Source organism: Palaemon carinicauda, chromosome 40 (genome assembly GCF_036898095.1).
Source record: "Palaemon carinicauda isolate YSFRI2023 chromosome 40, ASM3689809v2, whole genome shotgun sequence".
Classification (NCBI taxonomy): Eukaryota; Metazoa; Arthropoda; class Malacostraca; order Decapoda; family Palaemonidae; genus Palaemon; species Palaemon carinicauda.
Window position 1 is genome coordinate 26,184,342 of NC_090764.1, and position 21,040 is coordinate 26,205,381.

The 21,040-nt window shown below is 46.7% G+C and overlaps 1 long non-coding RNA gene across 1 annotated transcript in view; it reads right to left on the reverse strand.

The window, feature by feature from the left end:
* LOC137632004 (uncharacterized) overlaps positions 1-21,040 on the reverse strand; it is a 64,778-nt gene that overhangs the window by 13,831 nt on the left and 29,907 nt on the right. The window contains exon 2 of the long non-coding RNA XR_011041991.1: positions 19,380-19,609. This is a non-coding gene — a long non-coding RNA (uncharacterized lncRNA). The remainder of the gene's footprint in view (positions 1-19,379; positions 19,610-21,040) is intronic.

Sequence of the window (21,040 nt, forward strand, 5' to 3'; positions counted from 1 at the left end):
TCCTTCCAATGTCTGCTCAAGAAGAGGAAAAGTAGAATAGAGCCAAAATGATTGTAGTTGTGGCCTGTTGTGGGGAAAACACAAAAGAGCTCAAACCATTGTAGTTTTATTATTATTGCAAACTAAGCTATAACCATCGTTGGAAAAGCAAAATGCTATAACCCCAGGGGTTCCAACTGGGAAAAATAGCCCGGTGAGAAAGGAAATAAATTATAAGAGAAGTAATCAACTATCAAAAGCAAATATTTAGGAACTAACATTAAATTAGATCTTTCATTTGTGAACTAAAAACATGAAAAAACAAGAGGAAGAGAAATAAGCTAAAACAGTATAGCTAACTATATCTCTTCTGATGGAAGAGAAAATTCAGGGCTATCTACTGAAACTTACCAACCAATCTTTAAAGACTATTCGGTTAAGAAGAAAAAATTGGTCGACCATTCTCAAGCAGACTAACTCCATTGAAATTTATACCTTACGGACAATAACTTGTACAAGAAGTTTATAGGCATAAAGCCTTCAATAAAACTGAATGAGAGAAAAAGTTCAAAACTCAGGTTCCAAGGTATTAGGAAAGAAATGTTGATGTATTTCTTTACTCTGGGAAGGCAAGTGCTTCGCACAAGCATGCCTAAATTCTTGTTTTTCTATTGTCAGAGTAGAAAGCACAATTATAATTGTGCCATTGCAAAATGGAGAAATATTACAAATCTAAAGTAAATTGTATTTCCCCCAAATCAATTGAATTCTGACTCCCAGAGTCAAGTTGTCCTAAAAATAACTCTGGAATCCTTTACAAACATAACCAAGCCAGGCTGGCTACTCGTGTGTTCTACTCCAACAGGTAGAGTAAGCTCGGTTGTGTGAGAGTGAGGGTGAGCATGAGCTATGGGGTCTTGAGCTGATAATGCTAGTTTATGATGCTGCACTAAAAACCCCAGGGTCAGTGAGCTTAGAGGAAGATTCTGGCTTCCAACTGGGTGTGCTTGTTGATAGGCAGCTTGTTAAGGAAAACTCATATTGCTTGATCGCTAGACCAAATTTGAAAACGTTGAATCAACCACTCGCTAAGATGCGTGTTTCTCTTGTCCATCGGAAAATCTTCACCAACCCTAAGTAGAGGCGTCTGATCTAATCCTAAGACTTTAAGGAAGTCTTAACTCTACGGAGGCGAGGATGAACTTTCACCCTAGGCCAACTTAAGGAGTTAAATGGAAAAGAGACCAAGAGCAAAACTGAAATTTACCCTTGACTGCAGAAATCAAAGTGGAGTTGTAGTGAATGAGAGGGGAGGTGGGGGTGCTTCTCCGCTATCAACTGATAACAACCTATATGGTTGCTGACCCCTTGTTAAAAGTTTTAACAGCAGTGTTCCAGCTTTGCCATAGTCATACCCTTATGTAAAGGACAAGGGTTTTTATTTGTGTTGGAACAACTATCTTTTTGGAATTCTTGAATACCTCTAAATTATGGTTTGTTTCAATTTCTATCAGCACTAAATGAGAAAAAATAAATTTTTAAAATTACTTTTCCTAAATATATTAACCCAAGTCCTCATCTTATAGGAGAAGGATAACAGCGAAAGCTGGAATACAGAACTTGAAACTTTTAACGAGGTGTAAACAACAGCCAGGTAATATGACAAATTCGAAGATAATTTGTATTTTTCCTAACCATACAAACCTTAGCTATTTACATTGGGTTTACCTTTTAGCGCAGCTGAAATGACGAGCCAATAGTTTTAACGAGGGTTAATTACCCCCGCGCTAGTTAGCGGGGGTTGGGGGAAGGGTAGCTTGCTACCCCTCCCCCCTCCACACACCGGTGACTTGCTTCACTTCACTTAGAGGTAGGACTTAACTTGGGGGTCGGGGATGGCGGGCACATATGTGTAAATAGCTAAGGTTTGTATGGTTAGGAAAAATACAAATTATCTTCGAATTTGTCATTTGTTCCGTAACCGAAATACAAACCACGCTATTTACATTGGGTGACTTACCCCTTAGGAAGGGTGGAAAGTCCCCAGCCTTACTGACCAGCACTAGAGAGAGGGAGCCCCTGTACCTCACAAGTTCCGAGCATCGCTAGGAACGAGTGGCCTACATAAGCAGTGTGAGGAGGAGAGTGTGACTCGTCCTATGAAGTTGACCTTGAGACCTTCAGATAGGAATTCTAGGATAGGACGTTCCCAATACCACCTCGTCAGGGTATGGGAGACGCAACAGTATTAAGCTTAATACTTGGAGCACAAAGAAGCATGGGTTACCTGTAGAGGTCGAGGTCAGCTATGCGAGGACCAGGATGCTGCTTCCCCAAGAGAGGGGAGAATGAAGAAAGAAGTAAGGGTCAGAAATACTCTTTCATTCCCGCAGACTAAGACCGGGTAACAACGCCCTCAACCTACTGCTACTTGTCAAAAAAGGAGCCTGAGGTTAGACCAGCTGTTGTGCAGCCACCACAGGGCCGATAGAGAACGTATCAAGGCTCCTGTGGGTCACGTCTTGCAGGTAGTGGGCTGTGAAGGTCGTTTGACGCTTCCAGACCCCAGCTTGAAGTACCTGCGTCACAGAGAAGTTTCTCTTGAAGGCCAGGGATGTAGCAATACCCCTGACATCGTGGGCCCGAGGGCGACGTGACGGAGGAGGGTCAGGATTCAGGGCATGGTGGATAACCCTTCGAATCCAAGCTGAGATGGTGTTCCTGGTGACCCTCCTCTTAGTCCTGCCTGTGCTTACAAAGAAAGCTCGTACTTGAGGACGGACTGCAGCCGTTCTCTTCAAGTAGTGCCTCAGACACCTCACTGGACATAGTAGCAGCTGGTCTGGGTTTCTTGTTACAGAACGGAGACTCGTGATCCTGAAAGAGTCGAACCGAGGATCCGGCACTCCAGGATTCTGAGTCTTGGCAACAAACTCAGGGACGAACCTGAACGTTACCTCCCCCCATCCCCTTGAATGGGCGATGTCGTACGAGAGATCATGAAGTTCACTAACCCGCTTGGCCCAAGCCAAGGCGAGTAGGAAAGCCGTCTTCCAAGACAGGTGGCGATCGGAGGCCTGGCGTAATGGCTCGAAGGGAGGTCTCTTAAGAGACCTGAGGACTCGAACCACGTTCCAAGGAGGGGGTCTCACTTCCGACTGGGGGCAAGTAAGCTCATAGCTACGTATGAGTAAAGAGAGTTCTAGCGATGAAGAAATATCCACGCCCTTCAATCTGAAGGCCAAGCTCAAGGCTGAGCGATAGCCTTTCACTGCCGAGACAGAAAGGCGCATTTCTTCCCGCAGATACACGAGGAGGTCCGCTATTGCTGGAATAGTGGCATCGAGTGGAGAGATACCCCTTCCACGACACCAACCACAAAAGACTCTCCACTTTGCTTGGTAGACTCCCTCAGAGGACCTTCGCAGGTGCCGAGACATTCTCTCCGCAACCTGTTGCGAAAAGCCTCTCTCCGCGAGGAGACGCTGGATAGTCTCCAGGCGTGAAGCCGAAGCGAGGCTACGGCCCTGTGAGGGACGCCGGAGTGGGGTTGTCTAAGAAGCTCGTGTCGTGGAGGAAGCTCCCTCGGGAGTTCTGTCAGGAGCTGCAGAAGGTCCGGAAACCATTCCGCGTGATGCCATAGCGGAGCTACCAGAGTCATCGAACAGTTGACCGATAGTCTGGTCCTGTTGAGCACCCTTCTCATCAGACGGTGGGAAGGCGTACACGTCTATGTTGTCCCACCGTTGCTGGAAAGCATCTTGCCAGAGTGCCTTGGGGTCTGGGACTGGGGAGCAGTACAGGGGCAGCTTGAAGTTCAAGGCTGTCGCGAACAAGTCCACAGTCGGGGAACCCCACAAAGTCAGGACTTTGTTGGCTATCTGAGGATCCAAAGACCACTCGGTACTCACTATCTGCGAAGCCCTGCTCAGACTGTCGGCGAGCACATTCCTCTTGCCAGGAATGAAGCGAGCTGATAGTGTTATCGAGTGGGTTTCGGTCCACCTCAGTTTCTACTGCAAGATGGGATGGCTGTTGCGAAAAAGTGCCTCCCTGCTTGTTGATATAAGCCACTACCGTGGTGTTGTCGCTCATCACCACCACGGAGTGACCCGCCAGGGACCGTTGGAACTGCTGAAGAGCCAGAAAGACGGCCTTCAATTCTAGCAGGCTGATGTGTAGGCACTTTTCTGATTCTGACCAAAGGCCTGAGGCCCTCTGGTTCAGAAGCCCCCCACCCTTCTTTAGACGCGTCCGAAAACAGTCAATTCCAGGGGGAGGACGAGAAGACTCACTCCCTTCCGCAGGTTCTCGTCGACCAGCCACCACTGCAAGTCCGTCTGTTCCAGAGACCCCATTGGGATCAGAATGTCCGGGGAATCGGATCCTTGATTCCACCGGGACTTGAGCCGCCATTGAAGGGATCTCATCCTGAGGTGGCTGTTTGGAACCAGACAGGCCAGGGAGGATAGGTGACCTAAGAGACGCAACCACGATTGGGCGGGGAGTTCTTTTCACCTGAGGAAGGGTTCCGCCATCCTCCTCAGTCTTGCTATCCGGTCGTCTGATGGAAAGGCTTTGTGGAGATTGGTGTCTATTAGCATGCCTAGATAAACCAGTCGTTGGGACGGCTGCAGAGAGGACTTCTCAAGGTTACCACGATCCCCAGATCCTGGCAAAGATCCAGAAGCCTGTCTCGGTGCCGAAGAAGGGTCGACTCCGAGTCTGCTAGGATCAGCCAATCGTCCAGATACAAAGGAGACGAATGCCGTTCCTGTGCGCCCAAGATGAAATCAGGGTGAACACTCTGGTGAACACCTGAGGAGCTGTGGAGAGACCGAAACACAGCACCTTGAACTGGTAGATCTTGTTGTCTAGGCAAAATCTCAGGTACTTCCTGGAAGACGGATGGATTGGGATCTGGAAGTACGCGTCCTTTAGATCCAGTGTGCACATGAAGTCTTATGGTCTCACAGCAAGTCTGACCGTGTCTGCTGTCTCCATGCTGAACCGGGTTTGCTTGACAAACCTGTTCAGAGCTGAGAGATCGATGACGGGTCTCCAGCCTCCAGTAGTCTTCTCTACAAGAAAGAGTCGACTGAAGAAGCCTGGGGAGCCGTCCACGACCTGGAGAGCACCCTTCTCGAGCATGGTCTCGACTTCGGCCTGAAGGGCCAGCCCCTTTGCCGATCCCGTGGCATAGGAGCTCAACGACACTGGATTCGCTATCAGGGGAGGTTGAGATGTTGTGAACGGGACGCGATAGCCTTGGCCGATCACTGAGACCGTCCAAGCATCGGCCCCGTGTTGCTGCCACCTGCGGACGCAACGCTGAAGGCATCCCCCCACAGGTGGACACGCAGGGGGACTGCCACCCCTAGGAGTCTTGCCTCCCCTGGAGGACTTACTGCCCCTCTTGACCTTGGCTGGAAAGGGCTGGGGCTTAGATGCCACCTTCTTAACTGCCGGTGCCTGCTTGGGAGCCTTACGAGGCTGTTGCTGCTGTTGTGGCGGGGCTGGAGGCTTATAGGGCCGAGTTGTAAGGGCCCTATGGAGGAGGGAGTCCGTGCTGGATTTCCTCCACCTCTCAGCCGTTCGCTCCATGTCTTGAGGCTCAAACAGGTTCTCCCCCAGAAGGGAAGCATGTCGGAGCCTACACACATCCACGGCGGGGACCTTCGGATGGAATCTCTCGGACACAGCATTGTGACGCTTCAACACCGAGTTGGCCCACAGGGTGGTAACCTGGTGCGCCAAAAACTCGATGGAGCAGGTGCCCGAGAGCAAGAAGGTCTCCAGGGACTTCCTATTGGTCTCCTTGGACAAGTCCTCCGATCGCAATAGGATGCCCAGAGATCCAAGCCAAAAGTCCAGCCACGAAGTGGCCTGCATGGCACACTTAGCGACCTTCTCGTGGCTAAGGATCTCTGCCGCCGAGAACGACACCTGCCGGGCAGAGAGCTTCTCAAGGGGAACTCCCTTCGCCAGCTCCTCCACCGAGTGATGGAGAGGAAGAGCGAGGTTGTGCTCACCCAGGATCTCGAAATACCTCCTCTGCTGAAGACGAGGAGGAGGGATGAGCTTGTTCCCGGCAGTGGAACGACTGGAGGAGGCAAAAAGTGCGAGCTGAGCGTTGGCCCTAGGTCTGGCACTCTTCAGACCCCGCGACCAGGGCAGAGCCGCACTGGTCTTAGGGGCCTTCCGAACGTCAAACACTTCATCCAAGATCGTGTCTTTGCCTTCACGGGGGGCGATGACTGGATCCATAAGCCCGTTTAGGTTCCTTATCAGGCTTAGGACCTGCCAGAAGGCATGTTCGGATTCTTGCTGTTCTCCTCCCTGCGGGCTGGCAGCTAAGTCTCCTGCCCCAGGGATCTCTTCCTGGGGTGACACGTGGACATTCCCCCGGGTAGTTGTGGGTTCCTGACGAATCCTTGCAGAGGATTTAGGGACGGTCTTGGAGTCTTTGGATTCCCTCCTGGGAGGGATACAGGATCCCAACAACGAGGTTCGAGGGGCCCCTTCCTCACGAGACGATTCTCCTGCATGAAGCGAAGTCTCCCCCCCTGGTGCCGAGGGGAAGACTACCACCCCACTGGACTCGCCTGAGGACGGAAAGGCCTCGTCCACGGGAGAAGGAGAAAGCACTCGTGCAGGAGAAGGGACCTTCGCGACCGACCTCTTGGGAACCAACTTCGCCCTGGGGAAAGTCACCACGAAGCCCACTCCTCTCTTTCTCTTCAGCGTAGGAGAGACAGCCGTTGGTTTGTTACCCTGGTCGGCGAGTCCTGGTTTCATAACCCTCACTAACGCCCGCGCCAGAGGACCAAACCAAGTCTGTTGCTCCAAGGACACAGAGTCCGAAATCCTCGCTAAAGGGAAAGGGATCGGGCGATCCTTTGGAGTGGACACCACAGTACCTGCCTGAAAAAAGAAGGTGGGGAGGAATGATGTACTAACCTCTCCTCGTCCTGCACTACCAACCTGTGTTTGGGTGGAGGCGATCCCGAGCGTCGTCTAGGAACACACGTTCCTGCTGCTACCACCGGCTGTGGAATTCGCCGCGAACGATAGTCGCGCGAGGGCGAATGGTCGCGGGTGAGCAGGTGGATGATCGCGCAGGCGAGCGGTCGCGCGGGCGCGAGGGTGGCCAGGTGAATGAACGCGTGTCCGAGGCGGCGAACGCAAGCGTTGGCGCGACGGCGAGGAAACGCGCTGCCTCGTGGGTGAGGAAGACCGCTGGCAATGTAGATCCACAGGCGATCGATGATAAGCTGGTGAGCGCTGACGCGCAGATTGGCAATGGCGCGTTGTGGCATGGCGACGCGTTGGCGAGCAATGGCGAGTAGCATGCGCAGGTGAGCGATCGCGCGATGGCGAGCTAGTAGCTGGCGAACCAAGTTCCTTCAGAAGCGTTGGAGAACGTTGGCGCGCCGGCTGTAACACACGCGGGCGGTCCGGAGATCGCCGAGAGACAGGTGATCGCTGACGCGTAGAACGCTGTTGAATAGGCGATACCAAAATCGCCTGTGCACGCTGGCGAGCAGGTGAACGCTGGCGCGTAGACGATCGTTGACGCGTGGGAGAACGCTGGTAAATAGGCGATACTAAAACCGCCTGTGCGCGCTGGCGAGCAGGTGAACGCTGGCGAGCAGGTGATCGCTGGCGCGTAGGTGATTGGTGGCGAGCAGAAGGTCGACGCGTCCTGTGAAAGGACAGGTGGCACGGCGAGGACAGATGGCGCGGCGCGTTCACGAGGAAGATGGCTGGCGCGTTGGCGAACATGTGCTTTTGACACGTGCAGAACGATGTTGCGTAGCCACAGGATCAGACAGATGGTGAGCAGGAAGCTCAGCAGGAACTGTAGGATGGTCAGAGACCGCAGGGCGATGGTCCTCAAATGAGCGCTGACGCTCAGAAGAGAGCTGACGGGCAGGAGAGCGCTGGCGACAGGGCGAACATCAGGAGAGCGCCGACGAGCAGGTGAGCGTCGGTGAGCAGGAGATCGCCGACGAGCAGGTGAGCGCTGACGATCAGGAGAACGCTGGCGAGCAGGCCTCAACGCTGACGAGCAGGAGAGCGCCTGTGCGCTAGCACTGTTCGTGGAAGGGAAGGATCCCTTAGCCCCGAAGGGACCGTTGCCCGTCGGGTAACGAGTTCTCCAGAAGGCGAAGATCTGGCAGGAGATGGTGAACGGTCTGCAGAGAGGTCCAAGGAAGACGGAGCTGTAGGTTGAGGCTGACGAGGAGAGTCCCCCTCGGAGGAAGAAGACCCAAAAAGGCACCTCTTAACCCCCTTGTAAGTGGAAGGAAGGCCCTTGCGGCGTAGCGGATGGTGAGCCTTACGGCGGAGGCGGCCTCGGGGAAAATCGTCGGGACCATCGGTCCTCCGAAGCGGAGTCTCGGTCAAAGCACTTCCATCAGAAGGAAGCTGAGCAGCAGCAGAGACCAAAGGACTCACTTCCCCCTTCGAAGGATGTACGGAAGGGGTAGGAGAGCCTTTAGCACCTTCATCCGCAACAGCACCTGCGGAGGATTGCCCAGCCACGTCGGAGGCCTCTGTCACCACGACGTCGACAATAGACAGAGGGTCTACCTCTGCTACCGCCGGCGACTGCTTAACAGCGGCCCCCAACGAGACAAGGTCAATAAAGGCGACCCTGGAGGGCAAGCCCTTAAGCCCCAGGGACGACCAAATCTGCAAAAGATCATCATTGGTTAAGGCATTATCAATAACCTCCCCCAGAGGAGGAGGGTGAACCGCCTCGCTATGGGAGGCGACGCCCTCTCCACCCACCCAAGGTCGGGAAACAAAACTAGGGCCTGCGCTACCACTCGGCCGACTCTCCTTAGGAGGCGGACGAGGGGGAGCTTCGGAGGAGGTTTGTGCGGCGGAAGAAGAGTCCCGAGAACCTTCCTCCTTCAAGGCTAACCCCGAAGGAGAACGGTCTCTCCTGGACTTCTTCTTACGCCGACGGCCAAACCTCTCCCACTGGGAGGCAGACCACTCCCTGCACTCACGGCACATGTTCTCCTGGTCACACCGACGGCCCCGACATTGAGGGCAAAGGGTGTGCGGATCCGTAGTTACGTCCGACATGAAAGTCCCACAAGGACGACAGGCAACTCCAGGGCATGTACGCATTGTAAAGTAATAATAATGAAGGTCAACTTCCAACCAACACACACGCTGTAAAGAGAAAGCAGAAAATTAAAGGCTGTCACGAGGACGATGAGCAGACACGTCTGATCACCGCCGAGCCAAAAGTGAAGTGAAGCAAGTCACCGGTGTGTGGAGGGGGGAGGGGTAGCAAGCTACCCTTCCCCCACCCCTCGCTAACTAGCGCGGGGGTAATTAACCCTCGTTAAAACTATTGGCTCGTCATTTCAGCTGCGCTAAAAGGTAAACTCAATGTAAATAGCGTGGTTTGTATTTCGGTTACGGAACAATACCCTGTTAGCAGTAGGAAGGCAAGAGGCAACAGTTCCCCCTGTAGCTCACTGCAACCTTGCTTAAATTGCAGCCTGGATTTATGCTAGGGGATGCTGAAGGCAGGAAAGTTGGAGTAAAGGACTCAGGTTTGTATGGTTATCATTTTTATTATTATTACTTGCTAAGCTACAACCCTAGTTGGAAAAGCAGGGTGCTATAAGCCCAGAGGCTTCAATAGGGAAAATAGCCCAGTGAGGAAGGAAAAATGGAAATTAGAATATATTAAGAAGAGTAACGGCATTAAGATAAATATCTCCTATATAAACTATAAAAACTTTAACAAAACAAGAATAAGTTAACAAAACAAGAGGAAGAGAAATAAGATGGAATAGTGTGCTGGATCAAGCAGAGAACTCTAACCCACGACAGTGGAAGACCATGGTACAGAGGCTATGGCACTACCCAAGACTAGAGAACAATGGTTTGATTTTGGAGTGTCCTCCTTGAAGAGCTGCTTACCATAGTTGAGGGTCTCTTCTACCCTTTTACCAAGAATGAAGTGGCCACTGAACAATTATTGCAGAAACCCTGAGTGAAGAAGAATTGTTTGGTAAACTTGTGTTGTCAGGTGTATGAGGACAGAGGAGAATATGTAAAGAATAGGCCAGACTATTCAGTGGGTGTGTGTGTGTAGCCAAAGGGAAAATGAACCGCAACCAGAGAGAAGGTTCCAATGTAGTACCATCTGGCCAGTCAACAGACCCCAAAATTCTCAAGCGGTAGTATCTCAACAGGTGGGTGTTACCCTGCCCAACCTACTTTTTACTTTGTCATTTGTTCCAACACTAATACAAATCATCATCCTTTACATATAGGAGACTCGCTCTTAGGCAGGAGGAAGTCCCTGATCCTACTGGCTGGAAAATTAACCTGTGAGCAAAACAGACTTAGCATTTGGAATCACTGCCTTTGCAACGAAGGGTAGAGTTGAGCTCAGTCAGGAACACTGTTGCAACCCAAGCCTGGATTCGAGGACAAAGGCAAGGTCAATTAAAAAGTGGGTTTGCTTAGTCACAAAAATTCCCTCTCATAATGGAAAGTGGAGGAATAAACAACTTAAAAGTGAAACGCACAGATGCTGAAATAAAATGAGCTTGCCTATCTTGAGATCAAGTCCAGCTAGCGAGGTTACTGAGGCTGTACTCCTAGAGAAGAAAAAGTTAAAAGGAAAAGTAGGCCAGTCACTCTCCCCTTTCATTCCAGACATACTGAACTGATAACCTTATTATTATTAATGCTAAGCTACAACCCTAGTTGGAAAACAGGATGTTATAAGCCTAAGGGCTCCAACAGGGAAAATAGCCCATTGAGGAAAGGAAATTATCTACAAGATAAGTTTAATTACAATAAAAACAATATAAATCTTTCAAATATAAAATTACTATTAGAGAAATGGATAGAATAGTGTGCCCGAGTGTAACTCCAAGCAAGAGAACTCTACCCCATGACAGTGGAAGACCATGGTACAGAGGCTATGGCACTACCCAAGACCAGAGAACAAAGGATTGATTTTGAAGTATCTTCTTCACCTAGAAGAGTTGCTTCCAATGGTGAGCGTCTCTTCTACCCATACCAAAAATAACGTAGCCAATGAACAATTACATTACAGTAGTTAACTTCTTGAGCAAAGAGGAATAGTTTGGTAATCTTAACGTCCTCGTGAACTTTATAGCAAGGCCAATATTACTTAAGGTCAAAGAAAGAACAAAAAGCAAGCAGAGAGCAACAAAAAAGAACCTAGAAGAGAGGGAAACATAAGAAGAGTACGAAGCTAGAACATTCTAACTAAAACTCTGGCAACAATGAGAGGCTCCTGGCAACTCATGACACCTTCACATCAAGTGTATTAGTAAACTTAGGGTTTAAACACCTCATTAGGGAGCCTTCATGTAGGAATAGACAATGAAGTACAAAGTAAGGTTATCATAACAATGCTATTTTACTTTTTCTAAGAAAAGAATGGAAATTTAATAGCAAATTTTTGGGGGCTTATAACAAAAACATACTTATTCGGATGTCGGTAGATTTTTGTTATTTATTGTTCAATTTTAGAGAGAAAGATCTCATTGGTAAGAGGAATAAAAATCCAACAAATTTGTGTGACAGAATTTTGATTTTTCCTATTTTTCTTTTTTCCATGATTATTTTGCATCTAGACAAAGAAAATTGAGAAAAATACACTTAAAAAAAAAGAAAAAGGAGAATCATAATTTTGTCAAACAGAATTATTTGGTTTATAAAATTGGAGTCATTAGTGGAGAAAAATGTACCTAAATTTATTTTTTTAAAATCCTGATTTTTACTAATAAATCTTTTATTTTTAAAAATCCTGATTTTTGCTAATAAATCTAAAAGTTTTTGATCGAATGACTTGAAATTTTTGTATGATCAAGGTATTATATATGTATAAAACATATATAGAAATATGACAAAGTCAAAGATAATTTGTATTTTTCCCTAACTAATACAAACCTATAGCTATTTATATTGGATATTACTTCGGCATAAGCTGGAAGGCAGCCATTAGATTTTAAGTGCGAGGTGGCAACCCTACCTAACCACTAATAGTGGGTAGGTAAGGGGTGGTTGGGGGTTACCCATCCACCTATATATACTCATGGTTCAATGAACTAAGTCACTTTTTGCTTGCAGGGAGGACTTACTGGGGGACAGGTCATGGCAGGTCAATTTATATAAATACATTAGCTACAGGTTTGTATTAGGGAAAAATACAAATTATCTCCGAATTTGTCATTTGTTACCATACTAACAAACCACCTGCTATTTATATATTGGATGACTCGCTCTTAGGAGCTGTAAGTCCAACTACTGGCTTAGTCATTGACCCAGATTTCCCTAATACAGTATAAGACAGTAATCATGGGGAAACATTGCACCTCTTATATCAATACCAGTGGGTATGATAGCGGCCTGAGCACCTAACATATTTGTGAGAGATATCATAAGAACGTCTAGGTAAGATGCTGCTACAAGGTTAAAATTGGAGCCACACACATAAAAAGACATTTCCCAAGGCCTACCTCGCAGGTGGCGTTGGGGACGTGTACGAGTACTGTATATGAGAAACATACTTGGTTACACAAGGGAAGTGGTTATTACCTGCAGAGGTTGAAGCTAGCTTTGCAAAGGGATCCATAGCGCTGTTCCTCAAAGGAGGGAAGATGAAAGTAAAAGCTAGGCATACTTTCATTCATCCCAGTCTTACCCTGGGTAGCCAATGTCTTCAACCTTCTGCTACTTGTCCAACAAGGAGTCCTAGGTATTATTAAACCCACTTATTGTGTCACCACCACAGGGGAGATAGAGAAAATGTATCGAGTCTTCTGTGGGTCACGTCTTGTAGGTATGGTGAGGTGAAGCTTAGTCATGTATCCACCATACCAATGGCACGGTTTGTGTCATAAAGGAGCTGCTTGAAAATTTTATGGACAGATTCTGCTCTAAAACGTTCAGAGCTCTGGGTCATCTCTATGAGGAGGAGGAGAGGGATTCTGTGAGTGGTATAGGGCCTGCGTCCCCGTAATGAACAACATCCTTACAGCCGCCTCTGACCTTCCTAGGGTTAGCAAGGCGTGCTGAACGTAAGGGGAGAACTCCTTACATTGTTTTCCTGAGTTATGGCCTCAATATAATCTCTGGCATGAAAAAGAAAAACAATGACGAGTATCTGACCCAGTGTGCTATACCCTTGGGGCTAGGTAATCACCTTCCTCGAGGTATGTCCTCAAATAATTACCTGTTACAGCGTTGATTACAAAGCGGCAGGTTCCCAGTTGGAGGGCTTGAACCTGAGGTTTATGCTGCCTGGAATAAACTAGGATGTTACTGTACTTTATTTCTCTCCGTGAAAGAGACGTTGAGGGAGACCCATAGGGTACGTCTCTCTTTTGGTCAAGTGTTATACTGGGAAAGACTTGTCTTTGGGATCATGAGTATATAATTTATGCTCGTGAGCGCGTCACTATCACTTGAACATTCTCAAGGGTTGTAGAGATCGACGACACAATCAAGGTCATGAGCGTCTTACTCGCACCCACTTGAACGTTCTCAATGGTTGTAGAGACTGACGTCACAGTCATGGTCACGAGTGTCTCGCTAGTGACCCTGTCACTCAGGCTCGTGAGCACGCGCGTCTCGCTCGTGACCGAGTGTGTTTAGCTCGTGATTGCGAGTGTCCTCAAGGGTTGAGGAAAGACTAGTGTTGTAATCGTGGTCACGAGCGTCTCACTCGCGATCATGAGCGCTAATGTGAGCGGTGACGAAGATCGTCATGAGCTCGTGACCATGAATGTATAACTGACGATCTTGAGTGTGAGAACAAACGTGCGCAAAGGTTGTGTAAAGACTCTCCCTCGGAAGGGGAATATCTTACACTGGAGGCGAACCTCCGAGCAGCAATCTGTTGCCCTTCAACGAGTTCTATCTCAAATGAAGGTTAATATAAAGTGTTGCTAGAGAAAAAGCCAAGGCTTAATTATAAGTTGTCCCCAAAGGTCCTGCCGGAGTAATCCCTTGAAGGGAAAACCGGACAGGAGTTCATCTTCAAGAAGAAAAATGTCGAGATCGCTATAACCTACGATCCCGTGAGAGTAACAATCTCTGTGGCGATCATTGATAGTCACAAAAGACGCTGTAAATGGGTCTCTTAACATCTGATTGTCGCGAACGACATTCTAACCGACTAGGAAGACAAGGTGATGAGTCTCGCCCCTGTGATCATTGAACAGAATTAATTCATTCTAAACTCCTCATTGGATTGTTGCAAAATACATCTTGACCAATCAGGAAGACGAGGTGATGAGTCTCGCCCCTGCGGTCATTAAAAAGAAGGAAGTCCGTCGATCTGGAGATTGTCGAGCACGCCGTGGGTTGACGATCGTCCTTGATCTCGCAATACTTAACAGGTGGAGCTGTATATGCGGGCTGAAACATTGCCTGTAGGGAGAGAAAATTTGTGGAATGTTGGGAGACGACGAGATCAGCAGAAGGTGAGAAAACTCGTCGTCAGCAGAAGGTGAAAAGACTTGTCGACAGCAGAAGACAAAGGAAGGGCCACTGACCTTGCAACCCAATGTCGTCATGAAGCGCTGATTAAAAAAATAGAGAGAATTAAAAATTTCTCCCCTCAGAGAGGGAAGAAAAAAACCCCTTCAAGGAATCGTCAGCGCCGAGGAATCCTTACGATAACTCGCAGAACGAACATTGACATCCAAACCGCCACATTACTCTGGAATGCAGCGTCATGTAAAAACTCAAGTCATAACTGTAAAGAAATGAATGAGCGTAAAGCAATAATGGTAAATGGCTAAGGCTTGAAGGGAGAGAGAGGAGACATACGCTCTCTACCAGCCAAAAGTAAAAAGTGATGTGGTTCGTTGAACTGTGAATAGATATACTGTAGGTGGCTGGGTACCTGCCAACCACACCTACCTACCCACTATTAGTGGTTTGGTAGGACTGCCACCTCGCACTTAAAATCTAATGGCTGCCTTCCAGCTTTCGCCAAAGTGATATCGAATATAAATAACGGAAGGTTTGTTAGTATGGGAACAATATGTATTTTGAATAATCAGAAAAATTAAATAAAAGACATAGCGGATGGTCCCCTTAATCTGTACTGAAGTGATATTACTGTACATATATTACAGTAATATACACTACAGTATCAGCAAGTCTTATACTGTACAGTATTACTAGATAGGAACAACAGTGTTTTGTTATAAGTGTATGATTACTAGGGTAAAATCAGTTTCGGTCAAGGCCACAACTATACACTGTAGTGTTACGTACTGTACTGTAGTCTTACTGTGTACAGTACGTAGCGTACACGTGTGCACATATACTATACACTGTATATTTAATTACAAACTACTCATGCTGTGATAGAAACCAAATAAAAACAATATTAGGCAGGGCTTAGTGTGTTAATCATCCGCTCGTAGTCAATGGGCAGTGTCTTGTTTAGGAGTTATCCCACCCTAAGGTATCAAGCACTTGTGATATCACACCTGTCTCTGTTACCTAACACTCGCAAAGAATGGGATCTGGCTTTTACCACTCCCAACCACCAACTACAGAAGATGGCCCACATGGCCTGATAGATTGCTAATAAGGAATTTCAGAGGTATCCAGAAGTCTGAAGAACATTTCCAGCAAAAATCCCCTCTCAGAGAAGAGAAGCTGGATAAATAACCTCCACTCTTGAAGCCACAGTGAAGTTACTGCGCTGTGAAAGATCGTGACATGTCGCTGCTGAAGGTGTGGGAGTTCTCTCGGGATTTCCAAGAGCAGCTGCAGAAGATACGGGTACCACTTGTGTTGAGCCCATACCGGCACTATCAAGGTCACAGAAGATTGGTTGTATCTGACTCTGTTGATCACCCTTCTCAGAAGATGTAAATGTTAAGCCAACCCCAAGAATTTTGAAACGCATATTTGAATGCAGTTGTTGGGTCTGGGGTCTGGCATTGGAGTGCAGTAAACTGGAAGCTTTATTTTAGGGCCGTGTCAAAAAGGTCGATAATCAGAGAACCCCCAGTTATTACTTCTCTCACTATCTGAGGACTGTAAAGACCATTCTCCACCAAGCACTTAGGTCCACCTACTCAGTTGGTCCACATAGACATTGCTCTATCCTGGTATGAATTGGGTGGAGACGGAGATTGCGTTGTCCTCTGCCCATTCCAGGGTCTCTACCACTAGCCGACACAGATGCTGGGACTTTGACCCTCCCTTCTTGCAGATGGAAGACACCACGGTGGTGTTGTTGCTCATTAGTACCACCAACTGACTGCGTAGGGGAGGGCAAAACTGTTGAAGGGCCAATCAGGCTGCTTTCAACTCTAAAATGTTGATGTGATTTAGATGATCTAATGCTGACCAGCTCCCCAAAACCATATGCTGGTTCAGATGGGTGAATAACGCATCCATGAAGAGTCTGAAGTCTGGTGGAGAAGACAACAGAGGACAGCCATCTTTGAGGTTGGGGAGCTCGGTTCACCAATGAGGATATTCCTTGAACTTGATCTCAAAGGAACCAGAAACTGCAAATTGTCTTGATGCTGGGACCACGATGACCTGAGGTCCCACTGCAATTTCATTCACCTCCTTCCTCCAGAAACTAGTTGCTTTAAAGAAGACAGATGACCTAACAACCTTTGCCCCTGAAGAGCTGGGAGACAAGGGCTTCGTAGCTGGGATATCCTGTCTTCTGATGGAAAAACCTTTCCCTGGATAGTGTTAATCCTCATGCCTAGGTAAACCAGGCTCTAGGTTGGGGAAAGAGCAAATTCCTCCCAATTATTTGGGGTGCTCTTGACAGGCCGAAACATGACTTTGAACTGGTAAGCCTTGCCATCCAATAATGCAAGAACATACTTTCCTGATGCTGGATGGACGGAAACCTGAAAATAAGCGTTATTTAGGTCTAGTGTAAACGTAAGTCTCTGCTCTGACAGCTTGAATGACCGCAGCCGCTGTCTCCATCTTGAATGGAGTTTGCCTGAAATAAAGGTTCAGGAATGAAGAGAGCAATGACAGGTCTCCAGATACCTTCTTTACAAGAGTCAACTGAAAAAGCTGGAAGACACTTTGTCCACCATTTCCTGAACCTCCTGCAAAAGGGCATCATGCCTCTGGGACCCCTGGCGATAGAAAGGATAGCTACATTATTGGTGGAAGAATAAGAGGAGGGGAAGGGCTTGTGAATAGGAGCAGGTACCTGGATTGGATGCCCCATGGAACCACCACCTCCACCTCCAATTCCCCTGAAGGCATCTCATACTCGTGGTCAAGTGGGGGGAATGCCTGTCTTACCAGAGACTTCTTCCTCTTCCCTTTCCCTGTCCTCTGGCATGACCTTGGCTATGGCAGGATGGAATGAATTGGAGCTGAACTTTGCTACACTGGTCTCCTTGACTGAGGAGCCCGACTTGAAAACCCATGATGAGATGACACTGAGGGCTGTGGCTGCTTAAAGGATACTGCTCTCTGGATCATAGTCTTGCGTCTCGTTCCTCCACTTGTTGGTGAACACAGAGATGGCTTCCAAGGGGAACGGTAAAGGTTGGTCCAATGGGGAGTTTCTTAGGACCACATGCTCTTGTTTGCCAATTCTATTGTACAGCCTTGAAGTAATGGCCTTATGACACTTAAGAAGCCAGTTAGCGAACTGGGAGGTGACCTGAAACATCAGGTACTCAACTGCTCAGGTCCCTGTAAGAACAATGTCCTTAGAGCCTTCTTTTTCCTCAGGTCAAAAATGTCTATCATATTCGCCAGATTTTACACTTTCAGACCAGTATCTGATCCAAGAGGCTGTTTACACGCCATTTATTGTGAAGGCCTCCATATTTGTCGCCTCTGCCTGGGAAAAAAAAACGAGACCAGGATGGAGGACTACCTGTACGACAAACAACCAGGGGTTAACTTGGCCATAAAGGGATCCAACGGAAGGCAATGAATTAACCCCAATGACTCTGAAGTACTTCCTTTGCTTTGGTAGCTGAATGGGGACCAAACGCGAAGACTTGCTAGATCGGAGTTTTTCACCCCCATGCAATTTGCTCTTCTACTGTCTGCACGACATCCTTGGCCATCAATGTCCATGGAAGCTATAACTTAGCTATATTCTGGAGAGGCATAGGCATCAGCTGCAGAGGGTAAACCATTGAAGTCTATCCTGATAGCAAGCCACCAATATCCAGGGAAGACTTCAGTAAATGAAGGGTGTCAGTTCTCTGAAAGGAAGGAACAACAGATAAATCTCCCAGGAGGAGGAGTTGCGGTTGTTTTGGTAAGGGAAACAGCAGGGTCTCCCTGGTGCTTTGCATGACCAAGTGATAAAGGACCATCACTCTTTCCCGAATGCCCTCCGAAGAAGGCCGCTAAGGAATAGTCTGAGGGAAGAGTCCCAGGGGAAGAAGCAGCTGGCCCGGATTTCTTAAAACCTCGTGGTAGACCCTGAAGGCGAAGATTCCCTTTTGGCGGCCTCCTTTCTCCTGCCGAACAGCACCCACAGGGTGGATGGCCACTCACTACATGAATAGGTATCCAAACATAAAAGCCCTCTGCATGCCTGGCATAACTTGTGAGGATCAACCTCAACACTGCTCGTAAATGTGCCGCCTAAGGCACACCTGTACAAGTCCGCTAGATAATAAGCACACAAGAAGCTGGAAAGATGAAGAAAAAGTTGATTTAAAAGTTAAAGAAAGAAAGAGCAGAAACTGCCAAAATAAATTCCAGGCTTAGAGGATCCAGTTCACTCTGACGGCTGAAATCCAAATGGTGTAACAGTAAGCTACAGTGGGGTTGTTGCCTCCCTGCTGCCGACAGGGTAATTATCTGTCGGTTGTTAGCACCTCATTAAAAGTTTCAACTGCATATTCACATTCCAGCCTTAGATATTATCAATCTCCTATGAATAAAGGACAATAGTTTGTATTTGTAGTGGAATAATTGGTACAGTACAGTAATTGATGGACAATAGTTTGTATTTGTAGTGGAATAATTGGTACAGTACAGTAATTGATGAAGACTAAATTTCTACTTCAATTAATTTTTATCCAAGAAGTTATTCATGTAAGTAAACCACTGACTATAATTTTTAAGTACTGTACACTAACTTTAATAAATATTCAGTGAAAGTACTATATGAAGCAAACAATTCACTACTGACTTGTAGCAGACAGGAAATCCAAGCTTTAATATTTTATAGATTTTATATGGGAAGTGTTTATTCAAAACTTATCCTCCACTATTCCAAATTAATACCAAATGATTTGGCTCCTGAAAAATCCAGTCTAGTAGCAATTTTACCAAAACATTTTTTCTTATTATCCCTGGGATACTTCCTACAACTTTAATACCATACTTTAATACTGTACCTTCAGAAACTTGCATGTTTCTAAGTGAAGACTAGAGAAGAATCAGCAATATTTCGGGTTTAATTCTTTAATATCTCAAGTCGAGGAACAGCATTACACTACTGTATTAAATTTCTTGCCTTCTTGTAGTAATGAAAAATTAACTATCTCAATGGTTAGCTGGTACCTTGTACAGTATACACTTCAAACCCTTTAATGTGAACAAGTCTTGGCAGAGGGAATACTGTAATCTGAAATAAATAATTACGACATAAGAATTAGGTATACAGTAAATGATACTGGAATATTTTATTATGTAGACTTTAAAGTTTCATTACCTTCAGCATATTGGAATACCCCCTAAGATAGGCTACATACAGAAGGAGAAAATTACTAACTAGGAAATTTTAAAAATATTTAATTTTTTTTACAGATATTTTCACATACAGTACTGTAGTGCAATCCTCCCCATATCATATAACGGTAAAATTAATATGCTAATTCATAAATGTGATCAACAGGAAAAATTATATTTTCATTATAAAATAAATTTTTGAATATATTTACCCGGTGAATATATAAATAGCTGACGTCTCCGACGGCCCGACAGATTCCAAAAAACTCGCGAGCGATCGCCATGAAGGTAGCGGGTGTGCCCACCAGCGCCGACTATCGGCCAGATACCGCATATACTTCTCAACCACTCCAGTTCTTCTCAGTCCGCAGGGTCTCTATCGGGGAGGAAGGGAGGGCCTTTAATATTATATATTCACCGGGTAAGTATATTAAAAAATTTATTTTATAATGAAAATATCATTTCCAAATATTAAACTTAGCCGGTGAATATATAAATAGCTGATTCACACCCATGGTGGTGGGTAGAGACCAGTCTTATAACAATAAAGGCGTATATGCTCAAGAGTTTTTGACAAATATTTCATAAAAACAAACTTAAGTATAGGTACCTGGTAAGGAAGCTGACTCTGATGATTACTCTGCCTCATTAGTCCGCTTTCCTCACGAAGCCCAGCCATCCTCTCAGGATGCTGAAAGACTCCCAGGAGCTGTTATATCCAGGGCGAACACCCCTATAACAGGACCTCATCAATACCCTTAATCTGGGCGCTCTCAAGAAACAACATTTTGACCACCCGCCAAATCAAAAAGATTGCGAGACTTCTTAGTCTCCCGTACAACCCAAAATAAGATTAAAAATTTCAAGAGTAGATTAAAAGGATATTGGGATTAAGGGAATGTAGTGGTAGAGCCTTCACCCACTACTGCACTTGCTGCTACAAATGGTCCCAGTGTGTAGCAGTCCTCATAAAGAGTCTGGACATCTTTCATGTAATATGAAGCGAATACCGACTTGCCTCTCCAAAAGGTCGCGTCCATAATACTTTTAATGGATCTATTTTGCTTAAACGCTACTGAAGTTGCTATCGCTCTAACTTCATGAGCCTTGACTTTAAGTAAATTACGATCCTTCTCACTTAAATGAGATTGTGCCTCCCGAATCAAAAGTCTAATAAAATAAGACCACGCATTCTTAGACATGGGCAAAGAGGGCTTTTTAACGGAACACCATAAAGCCTCTGAACAACCTCGTAGCGGTTTAGCTCTGGATAAATAAAATTTAAGAGCTCTAACGGGGCACAGCACTCTTTCAACTTCATTACCCA